Source organism: Carcharhinus amblyrhynchos, chromosome 9 (genome assembly GCF_965287045.1).
Source record: "Carcharhinus amblyrhynchos chromosome 9, sCarAmb.v2.hapA, whole genome shotgun sequence".
In the NCBI taxonomy this organism is placed as follows: Eukaryota; Metazoa; Chordata; class Chondrichthyes; order Carcharhiniformes; family Carcharhinidae; genus Carcharhinus; species Carcharhinus amblyrhynchos.
This window is the reverse complement of record NC_137332.1, coordinates 11,822,319-11,845,371: the sequence shown is the minus strand read 5'-3', so window position 1 is coordinate 11,845,371 and position 23,053 is coordinate 11,822,319. Positions and strand designations below refer to the sequence as shown.

At 45.1% G+C, this 23,053-nt stretch overlaps 1 pseudogene across 1 annotated transcript in view; it reads left to right on the top strand.

Annotated features, from left to right (window-relative positions):
- Positions 1-23,053, top strand: part of LOC145347587 (calcium-activated chloride channel regulator 3A-1-like) — a 98,667-nt pseudogene that overhangs the window by 34,028 nt on the left and 41,586 nt on the right. The window contains exon 10 of the transcript XR_013887833.1: positions 12,160-12,381. The product of XR_013887833.1 is annotated as a calcium-activated chloride channel regulator 3A-1-like (transcript). The remainder of the gene's footprint in view (positions 1-12,159; positions 12,382-23,053) is intronic.

The following is a 23,053-nucleotide window of genomic DNA, read 5'->3' as shown; positions in this document are numbered from 1 at the left end:
CCATAACACATTTCACAAACTCCTCTCCCTCCGTACCCCCAGCTCTAGGCCCCCTCCAATTCACTCCGGGAAAATTAAAATCACCCACTACAACCACTCTATTCTTCCTGCACCTGTCCAAAATGCCCCTGCAAATGCCTTCCTCCACTGACTTTGGGCTGTTGGGTGGCCTATAGTACACCCCTAGCAATGTGATCTCTCCCTTTTTATTCCTCAACTCCACCCACACTGACTCAATCCCTATCTCTTCCATATCGTCCTCCCTCTGCACTACTGTGATGTTTTCCTTGACTAACTGTCTGCAGAAGGATCTAGATAGGCTGGGCGAATGGGCCAGGAAATGGCAAATGGAATTTAATGTTGGCAAGTGTGAGGTGGTCCACTTTGGTAGGAAGAATGGTAGGAAGGACTATTACTTACGTGGCGAAAAACTGCAGCAGGCGACGGTGCAGAGGGACCTCGGGGTCCTTGTGCATGAGTCGCAAAAACCCAGCCTGCAGGTGCAGCAGGTGGTCAGGAAGGCGAATGGGATGCTGGCCTTCATAGCGAGGGGGATTGAATATAAAAGTAGGGAGGTCTTGCTGCAGCTGTATAGGGCATTGGTGAGGCCGCAGCTGGAGTACTGTGTGCAGTTTTGGGCGCCGCACCTGCGCAAGGATATTTTGGCCCTGGAGGGAGTGCAGAGGAGGTTTACTAGGCTGATACCGGAGTTGAGGGGGTTGAGCTATGAGGAGCGGCTGAATAAACTAGGCTTGCACTCGTTAGAGTTTAGAAGAATGAGGGGAGATCTCATTGAGACGTATAAGATGATGAATGGGATGGATAGGATAGAGGTGGAAAGACTCTTCCCGCTCAAAAAAGACAGTAGGACTAGGGGGCACAGCCTCAAGATAAAGGGGGGGAGGTTCAGAACGGAGTTGAGGAGGAACTTCTTCACTCAAAGGGTGGTGAATCTCTGGAATTCTCTGCCCGTTGAAGTGGTGGAGGCTGCCTCGCTAAATATTTTTAAGAAGCGGGTTGATGGGTTTTTGATAAGAGAGGGGATTAAGGGTTATGGGGAGAGGGCGGGAAAGTGGAACTGAGCCACGACAGATCAGCCATGATCTTATTGAATGGCGGGGCAGGCTCGAAGGGCCAGATGGCCTACTCCTGCTCCTATTTCTTATGTTCTTATGTTCTTATGTTCTAACAGTGCCACCCCTCCACCTTTCTTCAACCCTCCTCTGTCACACCTAAAACACTTGTACCCAGGAACATTCAGCTGCCAGTCCTGCCCTTCCCGTAACCACGTCTCCGTTACAGCCACCACATCTAACTGCTTCACAAACATCAAGGCCCTAAGCTCATCCGTTTTCCCTGCCACACTCCTAGCATTGAAACAGACACAGTTCAACCCACGAGTGTCCCTCGGAACCTCCTTCTCCCTGATAATTTTCCTTTCACCCGACTCTCTCCCTGCCACCTCCCCACCCCCCCCTCCCTATTAGTTTAAATCATTCCTGAACACCCCAGCTAACCTCCCCGCTAAGACACTAGTCCCCCTCCCGTTCAAATCCTCCCCACCCCTCCTGTACAATTGCCTTTCTCTCCTAAACACCTCCCAGTGATCCACAAAAGTAAACCCCTCTACCCTACACCAGTCCCTCAACCATGCATTCAACTGCATGATCTCGTCATTCCTAGCCCTGCTCGTACTGGGCAGTAACCCAGACAGTGCCACCCTGGAGGTCCTGCTCTTTAGTTTGGCCCCCAACTCCCTAAATTGCCTACGGACCTCTCCCCTACTCCTCCTTCCTATGTCCCCCTCCCCTACGTGTACTATGACCTCTGCCTGGGTCCCCTCCCCTTTCAAAATTCCCTCTACCCTTTCCATTATATCTTTTACCCCTGCTCCAGGGAAGCAGACCACCATCCTGGAGTCGCGCCCCTGCCCACAGAACCTCCTATCAATCCCTCGGACCCTCCCATCCCCTACCACTATCACCTTACCAGCCCCCTTCCGTCCCTCTAAGTCAGTCTCCCCTTCCTTCCTATTTTTCTGTGCCCCTGCCGACGAACCTTGGGGGGCCTCCGGGGAGGCCGGGGGACCCTGACTACTCTTATTCTTCCTCTTTCCCCTCCTAACAGTCGTCCATCCTCCCTTCTCTTCAGCCCTTGAGACCTCCTCCTGCTCATGGTTCCCAGCCATTATCTCCTTGTTCTCCCTGTTAGCCCCTTAAACCTGTTGTGCCATTTAATTAGACTATGGCTGACTTGCATCTTAACTCCACTTCCTCATCTTAGTTCCATATCCCTGAAATTTTTTGCCTTCAAAAACCAATCGATCTTAGTTTTGAAAGTTTCCTTTCTCTCCTGGCTCCAGAAAACTCCAAATGCCAGTGACTGCTTGTGTGTATAAGGGGTTTCACCTCTTTATGGCTGATCTCTCATTTAAAGGCCATGCGCCTTTGTTCTCGAATTCCCAATGGAGGAAATAGTCTATCCACGTTATCAAATCCTTTAATCTTAAACCTCCCAATTAGATCACCTTTACTCTTCTTTGCTCAAGTGAATACCGCCTTAATCTATACAACCCTTCCTCATATGTTAATCCTTTAAGCTGCAGAAATATTACAGAGAATCTGTGCTGTACCATCACCAAGACCACTATATCCTCCTGATGTATGATGCCCAGTACTCCAGATGTGATCAACCCAGAGTTCTATATAACTGTAGCCTAGCATCCATTTGAAATGAATGCTAACAGTCCTTTAAATTATTACTTGGCCTCCATTCATTTTTTTATGCAAGGATGACTTCAGCAGCAAGTTCCCATGAAGTCACACACAATGCTGGCATGACAATATATCATCATTCCTGTACTTGGTCAAAATCCTCACACTCCCCACCTAGCAGCACTGTGGGTGTACCTTCACGACAGGAACTGCAGCAGTTCAAGAAGAAGTTCCACCTCCTTAAGGACATCTAGGGATGGACAATGAATTCTAGATGGATTCAGAGTTCCCTATTTCTTGCAAATACTCTGGTCTTTCTTTCTTGGGTATGGGCGGCATGATGACACAGCGGTTAGCACTGCTGCCTCACAGCGCCAGGGACCCAGGTTTGATATTGTCTGTGTGGAGTTTGCACATTCTCCTTATGTCTGTATGGGCTTCCTTTGGGTGCTGAGGTTTCCTCCCACAGTCTGAAAGATATGCTGGATAAGTGCACGTAGTGCTCCATGCTAAATTCTCCCTCAGTGTACCCGAACAGGCACTGGAGTGTGGCGACTGGGGGATTTTCACTTCATTACAGTGTAAATGTAAGCCTACGTGTGACTAATAAATAATAAACTAAGTGTGGAGGACTGCACATTTCCCCATGTTGAACTCCATCTGTTACAGTCGTTTTCACTCAATTAATCTATCAATGACTCTGCTACATTCCACTCACATCTGCACTATTTATCGTGCTTTCTGCCTTAGTGTTGATCATGAGCAGGTGTCCCGGCCACTTTTTGCTTCTTCAATAAGTGACACTGAGGCCAGTTGTATTGTCTCTCCACTGCCATAGCTCATATCACCTCAGTAGGTACAAACCAGAAACTGAATTGAGGAGTTTCTGGGCCCAGACTGAACAACTTCAGGAAGCACTTACAGCGACTCAACCAGGCCACAGGGGCACCTCCTCCCAAACCCAAGAGCTCTGCTGCTTGGAATGAATGAGGCTGCAAGGATGCCTTCAGAACAAGTTCCCTCCAAAGTCTTTTTTTATTCATTTGTGGGACATGGGCGTCACTGGTTTGCCAACATTTATTGCCTATCCCTAGTTGCCCAAGGGCAGTTGAGTGTCAACCATATTGATGTGGCTTAAAGTCACATGTAGGCCAGACCGGGTAGGACAGCAGATTTCCTTCCCTAAAGAACATTAGTGAACCAGATGGGTTTTTCTGACAATCAACATGGTCAACAGTAGGTTCTTAATTCTAGATTTTTTGTTGAATTCAAGTTCCACCATCTGCTGTGGTAGGATTCAAACCCGGGTCCCCAGAACATTAACTGAGCTTCTGGATTAATAGTCTAACGATAATACCACTCAGGCCATTGCCTCACACAATGCTGGCATGACAATATATCGTCACTTGGTCAAAATCCTCACATTTTCCACCTAGCAGCACTGTGGGTGTACCTTCACTACAGGAACTGCAGCAGTTCAAAACGCAGCTGACTACCATCACCTTAAGGACATCTAGGGATGGACAATAAATTTTAGCTGATAATCCAGATATAAATTTAAGACAAACATTGAGATATTGAGGGAACTGGTATCTGTCCCACAATTAAAAATTAACATTTGTTTCCCAGACAGGACTTTGGAAGTACAGCATCTGTAATTCTGGAACCGAACAGGTTATAACTATCACAGTAACATCCCGAGCAGCAGATGAGAACGTTCCTCCAGTAATAGTCAATGTGGAAATCAGCGAAAAGGATTCATTCGATGGAAGAACAATCTATGCAGAAGTCAGTCAGGGATATTTACCAGTCGTATTTGCAAATGTGACAGCCATTATTGAATGTCCCACTGGTACCCCAGTTGAGCAGAACCTTTTTGATGATGGCTTAGGTAAGATCCATAATATGACTCTGTGAAATTGAATGTGTATTTAAATTGTAGATATTTGAAATGTGGATATATTCAATTTTAGCTTCCATTACATAAAACATTTTGCCAAACAAGTGATTTGGACTCGATACGAAACACCAGAGTAAGAAAATTCTTGTTAGGGAATAACCTTATTCAATCACTAATACTGAATGCAAACTAACAAGGTTTATTGTATCAATTTAATGCTCAACATTTCAGTAGTTAAAGCATGGCCGTGAATCGTCGGACATTCTTTTAGTTCCTTGACCCTGGTCTCTTGAATCCCAATGTGCTTCAAGATTTTAATTTAGAATCAGGTTGACTAATTGCAGTAATTGAGCCAAACTCCAGTTTCCCATCACCAAACACCTGTTGTCGTTCACCAAAGAGAATGGCCACACCTGCGGCTTACAGGTAGATAGACAACACCTTGGAACTTACAACAACAGTCTGGGTTAAGCAGGGTTGAAAACCCTCACTGACCACTTTTCCATCTGATCCTCCACCTGCTCAACAAGGAAGCTTGTACTCCATGTAGCCCATGGGGAGATCTATTGATCTAATGTATATGCAAAATCCCTTTGCAGCATTAAAGATTCAGCCCTAATTTCCCAGTCTACCTTAACTGCTGTAACTGTATAAAGTCATATAATCATAGAGATATACAGCACAGAAATGGGCTGTTCCGTGATTTCTAGCCACTGACTCAGTGTTTTTCTCTCTCTTTCTCTCTAATGGAAAGCAGCTTCCTAACAAACCAAGTACTTTAACCCTAAAACTGGTTTCTTATCAACAAATTGATTCTTACAGGAGCCCACAAACGTCAAAGCCATTTCTGAATCCTTACAATCCCCAAACTCTTGTAAATACACATAGACTGGCAATGTCTTACACAGATGCTAAATCCCTAGTGCAAGCTAGGCACTAACTCGTAATCTCTCTAGGCAAATTCTCTTTAGCAAGTGTTCTCTGACAAGTGTAAACACAAAGAACATAAGAGCATAATAAATAGGAGCAGGAGTAGGCCATCTAGCCCCTCGAGCCTGCCCCGCCATGCAATAAGATCATGGCTGATCTGATAGTGGCTCTGTTCCACTTACTTGCCTGCTCCCCATAGCTCTTAATTCCCTTATTGATCAGAAACCTATCTACCTGTGACTTAAATGCATTTAACGAGGTAGCCTCCACTGGGCAGAGAATTCCAAAGATTCAGCACCCTCTGAGAGAAGAAGTTCCTTCTCAACTCTGGTCTAAATTGACTCCACCTTATTTTGAGACTGTGCCCTCTAGTTCTTGTTTCCTTTCTAAGTGGAAATAATCTCTCTGTCTCTACCCTGTCTAGCCCCTTCATTATCTTATATGTCTCTATAAGATCTCCCCTCAGCCTGCTAAACACCAATCTACTCAATCTCTCCTCATAAGCTAATCTCCTTATCTCCGGTATTAACCTGGTGAACCTTCACTGCACTCCCTCCAAGACCAATATATCCTTTCGCAAATAAGGGGACCAAAATTGCTCTAGTTGCGGCCTCACCAGTACCTTGTACAGTTGCAGCAAGACCTCCCTGCTTTTATACTCCATCCCGCTCGCGATAAAGGCTTTAAACTAATTAGGGGGGGGGAGGGTGCGAGGGTAGGTGACGCTACGAGGTCTAAAGTTAAGGATAGGGTACAGGTAAGGGAAGAGGCCGAGGATGTCCCAATTGGTGGCGTTACGGCAAATAGGGTCCAGGTGAAGGCTGGGATGAAAGCGCTTTATCTGAATGCACGAAGCATTCGGAATAAAGTGGATGAGCTGGTGGCGCAGATCGACACAAATGGATATGATCTGGTGGCCATTACAGAGACGTGGCTGCAAGGTGACAGGGACTGGGAGATGAATGTACAGGGCTATCAAGTGTTTAGGAAGGATAGGCAGGAGGAAAGAGGGGGTGGCGTAGCTCTGCTGATTAAGGATAGTATCAAGGTGGTAGCAAGGGATGATATCGGAGCCAAAGAGCAGAAAGTGGAATCGTTGTGGGTGGAGATTAGGAACAGCAAAGGGAGGAAGACGCTGGTGGGTGTCGTCTATAGGCCCCCGAATAATGATCTGGAGGTGGGGCGGGCTGTTAACGCGCAAATAAGTGCGGCGTGCAGGAATGGGACGGCAGTAGTTATGGGAGATTTCAATCTGCATATTGATTGGTCGACCCATGTTGGACGAGGTGGGCTCGAGGAGGAGTTCCTGGAATGCTGCCGGGATAATTTCCTTGAACAGTGTGTGTTGGAGCCGACGAGGGAGCGAGCTATCTTGGATCTGGTGCTATGTAATGAGGCGGGTAGAATTAGGGACCTTGCGGTGAAGGATCCTCTTGGAGAGAGTGATCATTGTATGGTGGAGTTTCTGGTGCAGATGGAGGAGGAGAAAGTGGGTTCCCGGACACGCGTCCTTTGTTTGAATAGAGGGGAGTATGGTAGGATGAGAGAAGAATTGGCGAATGTGGACTGGGGGAGTGCGTTGGAAGGTAGGTCTGCTGAGGAGCAGTGGAGGATCTTTAAGGAGATCTTTCTTGGTGCTCAGCAGAAATTTATTCCGATGGTTAAAAAGGACAGTAGGAAGAGAGGTAATAAGCCGTGGATAACGAAGGAGGTGAAGGAAAGTGTTAAATTAAAAGCGGAGGAATTTAGAGTAGCTAAGAGTAGTGGGCGAGAAGAGGATTGGGAAAGGTTTAAATGTCAACAAAGATTGACAAAGAAGTTGATAAAGGAGGGTAGGAGAAGCTATGAGGCTGGGCTAGCACTTAATATAAAAAAGGATAGCAAGAGTTTTTATAAATATATAAAAAGGAAGAGGCTGGCTAGGGTGAACGTTGGTCCTTCAGAGGATGAGAAAGGGGAGCTAGTGGTAGGGGATGGGGATATGGCTAAGGTCTTGAATAACTTTTTTGTTTCTGTCTTCACGGAGGAGGACGTGAATAATTTGCCGGGTGTTAGCGATGGAAAGGTGGTAGGAATGGAGGGTCTTAATGACATTACTGTTACTAGAGAGGTGGTGCTCGACAGACTGGAGGGGCTGATTGTGGACAAGTCCCCAGGACCGGATGGAATGCATCCGAGGGTTCTGAAAGAAATGGCGGAGGTGATAGTGGATGCCTTGGTGGTTATTTTCCAGACGTCGCTGGATTCCGGGGAAGTGCCGGAAGATTGGAAAACGGCTAATGTTACACCGTTGTTTAAGAAGGGTGCCAGGCAAAAGGCGGGGAATTATAGGCCGGTTAGTTTAACGTCTGTGGTAGGTAAAATGTTAGAATCCGTCATTAAGGAGGAAATTGCGAGGCATCTTGAAGGGAATTGCTTGATAGGGCGGACACAACACGGTTTCATTAAAGGGAAGTCGTGTCTGACAAATTTACTGGAGTTCTATGAGGACGTGTCAAGGGCAGTGGATAGAGGAGAGCCAGTGGATGTGGTCTTTCTGGATTTTCAGAAGGCGTTTGACAAGGTACCTCACAAGAGGTTATTGCAGAAGGTCAGGGGACATGGAGTTGGGGGTAGGGTGTTAGCGTGGATAGAGGATTGGTTGTCAAATAGGAGGCAGAGAGTGGGGGTCAATGGGTGCTATTCGGATTGGCGGTTGGTGACTAGTGGGGTGCCCCAGGGGTCGGTGCTGGGGCCTCAGCTATTTACCATTTATATAGATGATCTGGAGGAGGGAACCGAGTGCAGGGTGTCGAAATTTGCTGATGACACCAAGATTGGGGGAAAGGCAAATTGTGCGGAGGGTGTGGAGAGTCTGCAGAAGGATCTAGATAGGCTGGGCGAATGGGCCAGGAAATGGCAAATGGAATTTAATGTTGGCAAGTGTGAGGTGGTCCACTTTGGTAGGAAGAATGGTAGGAAGGACTATTACTTACGTGGCGAAAAACTGCAGCAGGCGACGGTGCAGAGGGACCTCGGGGTCCTTGTGCATGAGTCGCAAAAACCCAGCTTGCAGGTGCAGCAGGTGGTCAGGAAGGCGAATGGGATGCTGGCCTTCATAGCGAGGGGGATTGAATATAAAAGTAGGGAGGTCTTGCTGCAGCTGTATAGGGCATTGGTGAGGCCGCAGCTGGAGTACTGTGTGCAGTTTTGGGCGCCGCACCTGCGCAAGGATATTTTGGCCCTGGAGGGAGTGCAGAGGAGGTTTACTAGGCTGATACCGGAGTTGAGGGGATTGAGCTATGAGGAGAGGCTGAATAAACTAGGCTTGTACTCGTTAGAGTTTAGAAGAATGAGGGGAGATCTCATTGAGACGTATAAGATGATGAATGGGATGGATAGGATAGAGGTGGAGAGACTCTTCCCGCTCAAAAAAGACAGTAGGACTAGGGGGCACAGCCTCAAGATAAAGGGGAGGCGGTTTAGAACGGAGTTGAGGAGGAACTTCTTCACTCAAAGGGTGGTGAATCTCTGGAATTCTCTGCCCGTTGAAGTGGTGGAGGCTGCCTCGCTAAATATTTTTAAGAAGCGGGTTGATGGGTTCTTGATAAGAGAGGGGATTAAGGGTTATGGGGAGAGGGCGGGAAAGTGGAACTGAGCCACAACAGATCAGCTATGATCTTATTGAATGGCGGGGCAGGCTCGAAGGGCTAGATGGCCTACTCCTGCTCCTATTTCTTATGTTCTTATGTTAACATTCCATTTGCCTTCTTGATCACCTGCTGCACCTGCAAACTGAGTTTTTGCAATTCATGCACAAGGACCCCAGGTCCCTCTTGATGTAATTTTTCACCATTTAAATAATAGTCCATTTTACTATTATTCCTTCCAAAGTGGATGACCTCACGCTTGCCAGCGTTATACTCCATCTGCCAGATCCTCGCCCACTCACTCAGTCTATCCAAATCTCTCTGCAGACTTTCCGCATCCTCCATGCAATTCGCTTTCCCACTTTTCTTTGTGTCATGAGCAAACTTTGTTACCTTACACTCGGTCCCCTCCTCCAGATTGTCTATGTAAATGGTAAACAGTTGAGGCCCCAGCACTGATCCCTGCGGCACACCACTAGTCGCCAACTGCCAATGGGTAAAGCGCCTATTTATTCCAACTTTCTGCTTCCTGTTAGATAGCCAATCCTCAATCCACACTAATGCTTTACTCCCAACTCCGTGTACCTTAATCTTTTGCAGCAACCTTTTGTGAGGCACCTTATCGAACACCTTCTGGAAATCTAAAAACACCACATCCACCGGTTGCCTGATAAGTGACCTACTTTTATACCCAGAGGGACAGACTTCTTTTGAGAAGAGAAGATGGCTATGGCACTGCCTGGCACCCTGCTGAACCTAGAGGCAGCCCGCAGTATATTAGGCACTCGGCCTTATAGTCTGTCTGTAATGAGGTGGCAGTGTGAGATTCATGTGTTACCTACTGGCACCAGACCTGGCATGAGAAGGTCACAAATTGTGACCACTCTGCCCAAAAAACGACACGACTCAATTTTTAGACTCAAAATTCTTATTTTTTATCAATAAATGATGCGACAACGTGTACAGGATCAATGAATTATATTCATGGCAATTCATTGATGAAATACATTTTAAGATTTGAAATTAGTCCTTCCTTGATCATTTTATTTTTCACTTCATTAGATAGTGAGAGTCAGTGCCTTTACGTTGAAGGATTTAAGAAGTGCTAACCCAAGTAGAGTATCATTATTTTTCCCTGCCCCTCTCAGTGTTGAGATGTTGACCCTTTCTTGCCATTCAGGTGCTGATATTGTCAAGAATGATGGTATCTACACCAAATACTTCCATAATTTTTCTGGAAGTGGAAGATGCAACTTTAAAGTACGTGTCGAAGGAAAGGAAGGGGCTACAAAGATGGCAATCCGAACAGGAACACATGCCTTTGACATACCAGGATACACGGAAAATGGTAAGAAAGTTGTTCTGCTGGCTGTTGGGGACGGCAGTGGAATAAAGAATTGCTTTGCGGAGGTTGAACAGAGTGGCGCAGTTATCCACACTATTGCAATAGGACCAAGTGCGCTGCAGAATTAGAACAGCTATCAAATTTAAAAGGTAATAAATGCTGAAAAGCCCTATTATTGTGCGTCAGGGGAACAACATGAGAGTATCTTTGTTTTAAATTCTTCTCCCATGAATTGTGGTGGAGGCATGAAGAGGTTTAAAATAATTTGGCTCATGTCTCAATTCAATGGTGGATAAGGGAATTCCAGGTGTTTGCATTCCAATTATTTCCGATAGGAAATTGGTGGGCTTGTTTTCCTGTTTCAGGTCCTGGTGCTGCCTTATTTTAGCCACAAACACAGCTAACAGAAAGGAAATTATACCCAGTGCATTTTTAATTCATCATCAGCAACATCACAAAATTGAAAAATAGTGCGATGAAGAATAAAGAAAATTACAGCACAGGAACAGGCCCTTTGGCCCTCCGAGCCTGCGCCGACTAAGCTGCCTGACTGAACTGAAACTCCCTATCCTTCTGGGATCCATATCCTCTATTCCCATCCTATTCATCTGTTTGTCCAGATGTCCCTTAAAACTCACTATTGTACCTTGTTCCTCTACTTCCCCTGGCAGCGAGCTCCAGACACCCATCACCCTCTGTGTAAAATAAAACTTGCCTCGCCCATCTCTTTTAAGCCTTGCCCCTTGCAAATTAAACCCAGGCCCACTAGTAATTGACTCTTCCACCCTGAGAAAAGCTTCTGACTATCAGCTCTGTCCATGCTCCTCATAATCTTATAGACTTCTATCAGGTCGCCCCTCAACCTCTGTCGTTCCAGTGAGAACAAACCAAGTTAATCCAACCTCTCCCCATAGATAATGCCCTCCATACCAGGCAACATCCTGGTAAATCTTTTCTGTACCCTCTCCAAACTCTCCACATCTTCTGGTAATGTGGGCAACCTGAATTGAACACGATATTCCAAGTGCAGCCTAACCAAGGTTCGAGAAAGTTGCAACATGACCTGCCAATTTTTAAACTCAATGCCCTAGCTGATGATGACAGCGTGCAGTATGCCTTCTTGGCTAAATTTTTTTGAAAACCATTATATGTTTCCATATTTCTGACCTGTCACATTTGAATCTCCAAGCCTTCTGTAAATATGACAGGCGGTGTGCACACTGGATAACCAGGCTATTTTAACACCTTCTCCCTCACCCCCACATCTATCGTTCACGCTGAACAGCCTGCATTAAAATCGAGGCTAAAATTCTTAATACTTTTATTGACAACTTTTTTTCATTGGACAGTTTCTGTCAAATTGCAGAAATCCCTTTTTTAACGTGGATCTGAATTGGAATATGTTTTATCATTGTTTATGATATATTTTTCTCTTACCATTCTTTAGGAGGTTCACAATTTTCAGCCACTGATAACGTGAATACAAGTGGGTTAATCGATGCCTTTAATGGATTAGCATCAGGAAATGGTGATATTAGTCAACAGTCAATTCAGGTTGGATTACTCTCGGAAAGTGACTTTCCAATTATTCCTGTGCCGACTTGACAGTAAAATACAATAATTCTATTTGCTTGATTTCAGCTTGAAAACTCTGGGAAATCGGTTGATAAAGGTGGTTGTTTGACTGGTGACGCTTCTATCGATAAAACTGTTGGGAACGACACATTCTTTGTCATGACATGGGAAAAGGAGATGCCAGAGGTATTTGTACAAGATCCCATTGGACACATTTACCAGGAACCTTCTTTTGTGTTAGATCAAACTCTACGTACAGCCCGACTTAAGATTAACGGCACTGCCCAGGTATGGATCAAAACGTATCTTTTATGCTTCACAATCTGCAGTGTCTTTCCTCACAAAGAAATTCTTTTTTGTCTGGTAGTTTTGTCTAAGTTCTGCTTGCTTGCTGCCATCCATCTGTAATTCAGGTGAGTTCCCATTCCATATAAGAATCTTTCACATGCTGTCTATCATTGGCCAGCTGAGTACACCACGCAAATGAAAAGAAGCCAATGGGTTCTTTTCCTAGCTGTTTCCATGGCGTGAAATGTATGATTTCTGTATGGTGCCGTTTGCATGAATTGGTGAGAAAGCTGGGCATTGGGAAACATTCATTCAATCTGTATGACAGCCTTGGAACTTAACCCACGGAGACACCACAGTTAAGTCCAATCCTGAGTTCACCTGACTTCTACATTCTCACATTTCTAACAATGATGTCTAGATAGCAGATGAGAAAGATAAAGACAGTTAGCTCCTTAAACCTGTTGTGCCATTTAATTAGACTATGGCTGATTTGCAGCTTAACTCCACTTCCTCAACTCAGTTCCATATCCCTGAAATGTTTTGCCTTCAAAAACTAATCGATCTTAGTTTTGAAAGTTACCTTTCTCTCCTGGCTCCAGAAAACTCCCGATTCCAGTGACTGCTTGTGTGTATAAGGGGTTTCACCCCTTTATGGCTGATCTCTCATTTAAAGGCCATGCTCCTTTGTTCTCGAATTCCCAATGGAGGAAATAGTCTATCCACGTTATCAAATCCTTTAATCTTAAACCTCCCAATTAGATCACCTTTCCTCTTCTATGCCCAAGGGAATACCGCCTTAATCTGTGCAACCCTTCCTCATATGTTAATCCTTTTAGCTACAGAAACATTACAGAGAATGTGTAATTCTGTGGTCAACCCAGAATTCTATATAACTGTAGCCTAGCATCCATTTGAAATGAAGGCTAACAGTCCTTTAAATTATTATTTAGTTTCCATTTTTGTTTATGCAAGGATGACTTCAGCAGCAAGTTCCCATGAAGTCACACACAATGCTGGCATGACAATATATCATCATTCCTGGGCTTGGTCAAAATCCTCACGGTCTCCACCTAGCAGCGCTGTGGGTGTACCTTCACTACAGGAACTGCAGCAGTTCAAGAAGAAGTTCCACCTCCTTAAGGACATCTATGGATGGACAATGAATTCTAGATGGATTCAGAGTTCCCTATTTCTTGCAAATACTCTGGTCTTTCTTTCTTGGGTATGGGCGGCATGATGACACAGCGCTTAGCACTGCTGCCTCACAGCGCCAGGGACCCGGGTTTGATTCCTGGCTTGAGTTATTGTCTGTGTGGAGTTTGCACATTCTCCTCATGTCTGCATGGGCTTCCTTTGGGTGGTCCGGTTTCCTCCCACAGTCTGAAAGATGTGCTGGATAAGTGCACATAGTGCGCCATGCTAAATTTTTTATTCATTTGTGGGACATGGGCGTCACTGGTTTGCCAACATTTATTGCCTATCCCTAGTTGCCCAAGGGCAGTTGAGAGTCAACCATATTGATGTGGCTTAAAGTCACATGTAGGCCAGACCGGGTAGGACAGCAGATTTCCTTCCCTAAAGAACATTAGTGAACCAGATGGGTTTATCCAACAATCAACATTGTTAACAGTAGGTTCTTAATTCTAGATTTTTTTTATTGAATTCAAGTTCCACCATCTGCTGTGGTAGGATTCAAACCCGGGTCCCCAGAACATTAGCTGAGCTTCTGGATTAATAGTCTAACGATAATATCACTCAGGCCATCGCCTCACACAATGCTGGCATGACAATATATCGTCACTCGGTCAAAATCCTCACATTCTCCACCGAGCAGCACTGTTGGGTGTACCTTCACTACAGGAACTGCAGCAGTTCAGAAGGCAGCTCGCTACTACCTCCTTAAGGACATCTAGGGATGGACAATAAATTTTAGCTGATAATCCAGATATAAATTTAAGACAAACATTGAGATATTGAGGGAACTGGTATCTGTCCTACAATTAAAAATTAACATTTGTTTCCCAGACAGGACGTTGGAAGTACAGCATCTGTAATCCTGGAACCAAACAGGTTATAACTATCACAGTAACATCCCGAGCAGCAGATGAGAATGTTCCTCCAGTAATAGTCAATGTGGAAATCAGCGAAAAGGATTCATTCGGTGGAAGAACAATCTATGCAGAAGTCAGTCAGGGATATTTACCAGTCGTATTTGCAAATGTAACAGTCATTATTGAATGTCCCACTGGTACCCCAGTTGAGCAGAACCTTTTTGATGATGGCTTAGGTAAGATCCATAATATGACTCTGTGAAATTGAATGTGTATTTAATAGTAGATATTTGAAATGTGGATATATTCAATTTTAGCTTCCATTACATAAAACGTTTTGCCAAACAAGTGATTTGGACTCGATACGAAACACCAGAGTAAGAAAATTCTTGTTAGGGAATAACCTTATTCAATCACTAATACTGAATGCAAACTAACAAGGTTTATTGTATCAATTTAATACTCAACATTTCAGTAGTTAAAGCATGGCCGTGAATCGTCAGACATTCTGGAGCTTTTAGTTCCTTGACCCTGGTCTCTCGAATCCCGATGTTCTTCAAGATTTTAATTTAGAATCAGGTTGACTAATTGCAGTAATTGAGCCAGACTCCAGTTTCCCATCACCAAACATCTTTTATTGTTCACCAAAGAGAATGGTCACACCTGCGGCTTACAGGTAGATAGTCTACACCTCGGACTTTGCTGGATTCCGGGGAAGTGCCGGAAGATTGGAAAACGGCTAATGTTACGCCGTTGTTTAAGAAGGGTGCCAGGCAAAAGGCGGGGAATTATAGGCCGGTTAGTTTAACGTCTGTGGTAGGTAAAATGTTAGAAGCCGTCATTAAGGAGGAAATAGCGAGGCATCTTGAAGGGAATTGCTTGATAGGGCAGACGCAACACGGTTTCATTAAAGGGAAGTCGTGTCTGACAAATTTACTGGAGTTCTATGAGGATGTGCCTAGGGCGGTGGATAGAGGAGAGCCGGTGGATGTGGTCTTTCTGGATTTTCAGAGGGCGTTTGACAAGGTACCTCACAAGAGATTACTGCAGAAGGTCAAGGGACATGGAGTTGGGGGTAGGGTGTTAGCGTGGATAGAGGATTGGTTGTCAAATAGGAGGCAGAGAGTGGGGGTCAATGGGTGCTATTCGGATTGGCGGTTGGTGACTAGTGGGGTGCCCCAGGGGTCGGTGCTGGGGCCTCAGCTATTTACCATTTATATAGATGATCTGGAGGAGGGAACCGAGTGTAGGGTGTCAAAATTTGCTGATGACACCAAGATTGGGGGAAAGGCAAATTGTGCGGAGGATGTGGAGAGTCTGCAGAAGGATCTAGATAGGCTGGGCGAATGGGCCAGGAAATGGCAAATGGAATTTAATGTTGGCAAGTGTGAGGTGGTCCACTTTGGTAGGAAGAATGGTAGGAAGGACTATTACTTAGCCTGCAGGTGCAGCAGGTGGTCAGGAAGGCGAATGGGATGCTGGCCTTCATAGCGAGGGGGATTGAATATAAAAGTAGGGAGGTCTTGCTGCAGCTGTATAGGGCATTGGTGAGGACGCAGCTGGAGTACTGTGTGCAGTTTTGGGCGCCGCACCTGTGCAAGGATATTTTGGCCTTGGAGGGAGTGCAGAGGAGGTTTACTAGGCTGATACCGGAGTTGAGGGGGTTGAGCTATGAGGAGAGGCTGAATAAACTAGGCTTGTACTCGTTAGAGTTTAGAAGAATGAGGGGAGATCTCATTGAGACGTATAAGATGATGAATGGGATGGATAGGATAGAGGTGGAGAGACTCTCTCCGCTCAGAAAGGATAGTAGGACTAGGGGGCACAGCCTCAAGATAAAGGGGGGACGGTTTAGAAAGGAGTTGAGGAAGAACTTCTTCACTCAAAGGGTGGTGAATCTCTGGAATTCTCTGCCCGTTGAAGTGGTGGAGGCTGCCTCGCTAAATATTTTTAAGAAGCGGGTTGATGGGTTCTTGATAAGAGAGGGGATTAAGGGTTATGGGGAGAGGGCGGGAAAGTGGAACTGAGCAGCGACAGATCAGCCATGATCTTGTTGAATGGCGGGGCAGGCTCGAAGGGCCAGATGGCCTACTCCTGCTCCTATTTCTTATGTTCTTATGTTACAACAACAGTCTGGGTGAAGCAGGGTTGAAAACCCCCACTGACCACTTTTCCATCTGAGCCTCCACCTGCTCAACAAGGAAGCTTGTACTCCACGTAGCCCACGGGGTGATCTATCGATCTAATGTATATGCAAAATCCCTTTGCAGCATTAAAGATTCAGCCCTAATTTCCCAGTCTACTTTAACTGCTGTAACTGTATAAAGTCATGCAATCATAGAGATATACAGCACAGAAACGGGCTATTCCATGATTTCCAGCCACTCATTAAGTGTTTTTCTCTCTCTTTCTCTCTAATGGAAAGCAGCTTCCTAACAAACCAAGTACTTTAACCCTAAAACTGGTTTCTTATCAACAAATTGATTCTTACAGGAACCTACAAACATCAAAGCCATTTCTGAATCCTTACAATCCCCAAATTCTGATAAATACACATAGACTGGCAATGTCTTACACAGATGCTAAATCCCTAGTGCAAGCTTGGCACTAACTCGTAATCTGTCCAGGCAAATTCTCTTTAGCAAGTGTTCTCTGACAAGTGTAAACACAAAGAACATAAGAACATAAGAAATAGGAGCAGGAGTAGGCCATCTAGCCCCTCGAGCCTGCCCCGCCATTCAATAAGATCATGGCTGATCTGATAGTGGCTCTGTTCCACTTACTTGCCTGCTCCCCATAGCTCTTAATTCCCTTATTGATCAGAAACCTATCTACCTGTGACTTAAATGCATTTAACGAGGTAGCCTCCACTGGGCAGAGAATTCCAAAGATTCAGCACCCTCTGAGAGAAGAAGTTCCTTCTCAACTCTGGTCTAAATTGACTCCCCCTTATTTTGAGACTGTGCCCTCTAGTTCTTGTTTCCTTTCTAAGTGGAAATAATCTCTCTGTCTCTACCCTGTCTAGCCCCTTCATTATCTTATATGTCTCTATAACATCTCCCCTCAGCCTGCTAAACACCAATCTACTCAATCTCTCCTCATAAGCTAATCTCCTTATCTCCGGTATTAACCTGGTGAACCTTCTCTGCACTCCCTCCAAGGCCAATATATCCTTTCGCAAATAAGGGGAGCAAAATTGCTCTAGTTGCGGCCTCACCAGTGCCTTGTACAATTGCAGCAAGACCTCCCTTCTTTTATATTCCATCCCGCTCGCGATAAAGGCCAACATTCCATTTGCCTTCTTGATCACCTGCTGCACCTGCAAACTGAGTTTTTGCAATTCATGCACAAGGACCCCAGGTCCCTCTTGATGTAATTTTTCACCATTTAAATAATAGTCCATTTTACTATTATTCCTTCCAAAGTGGATGACCTCACGCTTGCCAGCGTTATACTCCATCTGCCAGATCCTCACCCACTCACTCAGTCTTTCCAAATCTCTCTGCAGACTTTCCGCATCCTCCATGCAATTCGCTTTCCCACTTTTCTTTGTGTCATGAGCAAACTTTGTTACCTTACACTCGGTCCCCTCCTCCAGATTGTCTATGTAAATGGTAAACAGTTGAGGCCCCAGCACCGATCCCTGCGGCACACCACTAGTCGCCAACTGCCAATGGGTAAAGCACCTATTTATTCCAACTTTCTGCTTCCTGTTAGATAGCCAATCCTCAATCCACACTAATGCTTTACTCCCAACTCCGTGTACCTTAATCTTTTGCAGCAACCTTTTGTGAGGCACCTTATCGAACACCTTCTGGAAATCTAAAAACACCACATCCACCGGTTGCCTGATAAGTGACCTACTTTTATACCCAGAGGGACAGACTTCTTTTGAGAAGGGAAGATGGCTATGGCACTGCCTGGCACCCTGCTGAACCTAGAGGCAGCCCGCAGTATATTAGGCACTCGGCCTTATAGTCTGTCTGTAACGAAGTGGCAGTGTGAGATTCATGTGTTACCTACCAGCACCAGACCTGGCATGAGAAGGTCACAAATTGTGACCACTCTGCCCAAAAAACGACACGACTCAATTTTTAGACTCAAAATTCTTATTTTTTATCAATAAATGATGCGACAACGTGTACAGGATCAATGAATTATATTCATGGCAATTCATTGATGAAATACATTTTAAGATTTGAAATTAGTCCTTCCTTGATCATTTTATTTTTCACTTAATTAGATAGTGAGAGTCAGTGCCTTTACGTTGAAGGATTTAAGAAGTGCTAACCCAAGTAGAGTATCATTATTTTTCCCTGCCCTTCTCAGTGTCGAGATGTTGACCCTTCCTTGCCATTCAGGTGCTGATATTGTCAAGAATGATGGTATCTACACCAAATACTTCCATAATTTTTCTGGAAGTGGAAGATGCAACTTTAAAGTACGTGTCGAGGGAAAGGAAGGGGATACAAAGATGGCAATCCGAACAGGAACACATGCCTTTGACATACCAGGATACACGGAAAATGGTAAGAAAGTTGTTCTGCTGGCTGTTGGGGACGGCAGTGGAATAAAGAATTGCTTTGAGGAGGTTGAACAGAGTGGTGCAGTTATCCACACTATTGCAATAGGACCAAGTGCGGCTGCAGAATTAGAACAGCTATCAAATTTAAAAGGTAATAAATGCTGAAAAGCCCTATTATTGTGCGTCAGGGGAACAACATGAGAGTATCTTTGTTTTAAATTCTTCTCCCATTAATTGTGGTGGAGGCATGAAGAGGTTTAAAATAATTTGGCTCATGTCTCATTTCAAATAGTGGATATGGGAATTCCAGGTGTTTGCATTCCAATTATTTCCGATGGGAAACTGGTGGGGTTGTTTTCCTGTTTCACGTCCTGGTGCTGCCTTATTTTAGCCACAAACACAGCTAACAGAAAGGAAATTATACCCAGTGCATTTTTAATTCATCATCAGCAACATCACAAAATTGAAAAATAGTGCGATAAAGAATAAAGAAAATTACAGCACAGGAACAGGCCCTTTGGCCCTCCAAGCCTGCGCCGACTAAGCTGCCTGACTGAACTGAAACTCCCTATCCTTCTGGGATCCATATCCTCTATTCCCATCCTATTCATCTATTTGTCCAGATGCCCCTTAAAACTCACTATTGTACCTCCTTCCACTACTTCCCCTGGCAGCGAGCTCCAGACACCCATCACCCTCTGTGTAAAATAAAACTTGCCTCGTACATCTCCTTTAAGCCTTGCCCCTTGCAAATTAAACCCAGGCCCACTAGTAATTGACTCTTCCACCCTGAGAAAAGCTTCTGACTATCAGCTCTGTCCATGTTCCTCATAATCTTACAGACTTCTATCAGGACGCCCCTCAACCTCTGTTGTTCCAGTGAGAACAAACCAAGTTAATCCAACCTCTCCCCATAGATAATGCCCTCCATACCAGGCAACATCCTGGTAAATCTTTTCTGTACCCTCTCCAAACTCTCCACATCTTCTGGTAATGTGGGCAACCTGAATTGAACACGATATTCCAAGTGCAGCCTAACCAAGGTTCGAGAAAGTTGCAACATGACTTGCCAATTTTTAAACTCAATGCCCTAGCTGATGATGACAGCGTGCAGTATGCCTTCTTGGCTAAATTTTTTTGAAAACCATTATATGTTTCCATATTTCTGACCTGTCACATTTGAATCTCCAAGCCTTCTGTAAATATGACAGGCGGTGTGCACACTGGATAACCAGGCTATTTTAACACCTTCTCCCTCACCCCCACATCTATCGTTCACGCTGAACAGCCTGCATTAAAATCGAGGCTAAAATTCTTAATACTTTTATTGACAACTTTTTTTCATTGGACAGTTTCTGTCACATTGCAGAAATCCCTTTTTTAACGTGGATCTGAATTGGAATATGTTTTATCATTGTTTATGATGTATTTTTCTCTTACCATTCTTTAGGAGGTTCACAATTTTCAGCCACTGATAACGTGAATACAAGTGGGTTAATCGATGCCTTTAATGGATTAGCATCAGGAAATGGTGATATTAGTCAACAGTCAATTCAGGTTGGATTACTCTCGGAAAGTGACTATTCAATTATTCCTGTGCTGACTTGACAGTAAAATATAATAATTTCTATTTGCTTGATTTCAGCTTGAAAACTCTGGGAAATTGGTTGATAAAGGTGGTTGTTTGCTTGGTGACACTTCTATCAATAAAACTGTTGGGAACGACACATTCTTTGTCATGACATGGGAGAAGGAGATGCCAGAGGTATTTGTACAAGATCCCAGTGGACACATTTACCAGGAACCTTCTTTTGTGTTAGATCAAACTCTACGTACAGCCCAACTTAAGATTAACGGCACTGCCCAGGTATGGATCAAAACGTATCTTTTATGCTTCACAATCTGCAGTGTCTTTCCTCACAAAGAAATCCTTTTTTGTCTGGTAATTTTGCCTAAGTTCTGCTTGCTTGCTGCCATCCATCTGTAATTCAGGTGAGTTCCCATTCCATATAACAATCTTTCCCATGCTCTGTATCATTGGCCAGCTGAGTACATGACGCAAATGAAAAGAAGCCAATGGGTTCTTTTCCTAGCTGTTTCCATGGTGTGAAATGTATGATTTCTGTATGGTGCCGTTTGCATGAATTGGTGAGAAAGCTGGGCATTGGGAAACATTCATTCAATCTGAATGATAGCCTTGGAACTTAACCCACGGAGACACCACAGTTAAGTCCAATCCTGAGTTCACCTGACTCCTGCATTCACACATTTCTAACAATGATGTCTAGATAGCAAATGAGAAAGACAAAGACAGTTAACAAAGAACAACCCAGCACGGGAAACAGGCCCTTCGGCCCAACGAGCCCGCGCCGCCGCATCACCCTACACCTATTCTACCCTGCATGTCTACGAATGGAACCCTACTCAGTCAGATTCAGGGAGGAAATAGTGTCAATTTGGTAAAAACCGATTAGCCTAAGAGCACATCTTTGGGGTGTGGGAGGAAACTGGAGCGCCCGGAGGAAACCCACGCAACCACAGGGAGAATGCGCAAACTCCCACAGACACAGGCCCAAATCCATGTGTCTGCACAGCCAGCAGTGCTAGTCACTGAGCTGTTGCGGCGCCCGTCTACCGGTCCAGGATCAAGCACACACACCGACATGAAGTACTAGGCCACTCCTGGACTTCCAAGAGCAGCCCACGCACGACCCGCCGTGTGCATGCCCCTCGCTTGACACGAGGTGGACCTCCACCTGTGGAATAAAGACAAAAATATTAATCTTACAGCCTGCCCTTCCGGTGTCTCCCGAGGTTTAACCCTATTTAATAGCCCCTACCATATCCCTCCATTCTCGTTTCACTCATGTGCCTATCTAACTGCATCTTAAACGAGTCCAACGTTCCTGCCTCCACCACCCTACTCGGTAGCGCGTTCCAGACCCCCACAACTCTCTGCGTAAAGAACCTTCTTCTCACCTCCAAATTATACCTCTCCCCCCCTCACCCTTAAATGATGACCTCTCGTGTTCGTACCCAGTCTAGGGAGCAGTCTCTCACTATTAACTCTATCTATTCCCTTCAGTATCTTATATACTTCTATCATGTCCCCTCTCAATCTCCGTCTTTCCAAGGAGAATAGTCCCAGTTTCTTCAACCTCTCCTCGTAACCCAGTCCCCCCATGCCAGGCAACATCCTGGTAAACCTCCTCTGCACCCTTTCCAGAGACTCCATGTCCTTCCGGTAGTAAGGTGACCAGAACTGGACGCAGTACTCCAAATGCGGTCTAACCAACGCTCTGTACAACTGAAGCATTAGACAGCAGCTTTTATACTCTAAGCCCCTTCCTATAAAGGCTAACATCCCATAAGCCTTCCTAACAACCTTCTCCACCTGTGACGCAACCTTCATGGATTTGTGAACCTGCACTCCCAGGTCCCTCTGTATGTCTATACTCCTAATCGGCCTACCTTTTATCACATAGCTCCTCTCTGCATTATTCCGTCCAAAATACATCACCTCGCATTTGTCAGGATTAAATGCCATCTGCCACCTATCTGCCCACTGCACCAACCTATCTATATCCTGTTGTATCACCTGACAATCCAGTTCCGTACCCGCCAACCCTGCCATCTTGGTGTCATCAGCAAACTTACTGATCACACCACCTACGCCCTCTTCCAAGTCATTTATGTCGACTACAAAGAGGAGAGGTCCCAGTACTGAGCCCTGCGGCACACCACTGGTCACTGGCCTCCAGCCCGACAAGGTCCCCTCCACAACTACCCTCTGTCTCCTATTTCCCAGCCAGTTCTCAATCCACCTAGCTACCTGGCCTCGTATCCCATGCGCCTTAACCTTTTCTACCAGCCTACCGTGAGGGACTTTGTCAAACGCCTTACTGAAATCCATATAGATGACATCAACGGCTCTCCCATCGTCAACCGTTTTTGTCACCTCCTCAAAGAATTCCACCAGATTCGTAAGGCAAGACCTCCCTCTAACAAAGCCATGTTGCGTATCCCTAATCAGATCGCAACGTTCCAAATGCTCATACATCCTACCCCTAAGTATTTTTCCATTAACTTCCCT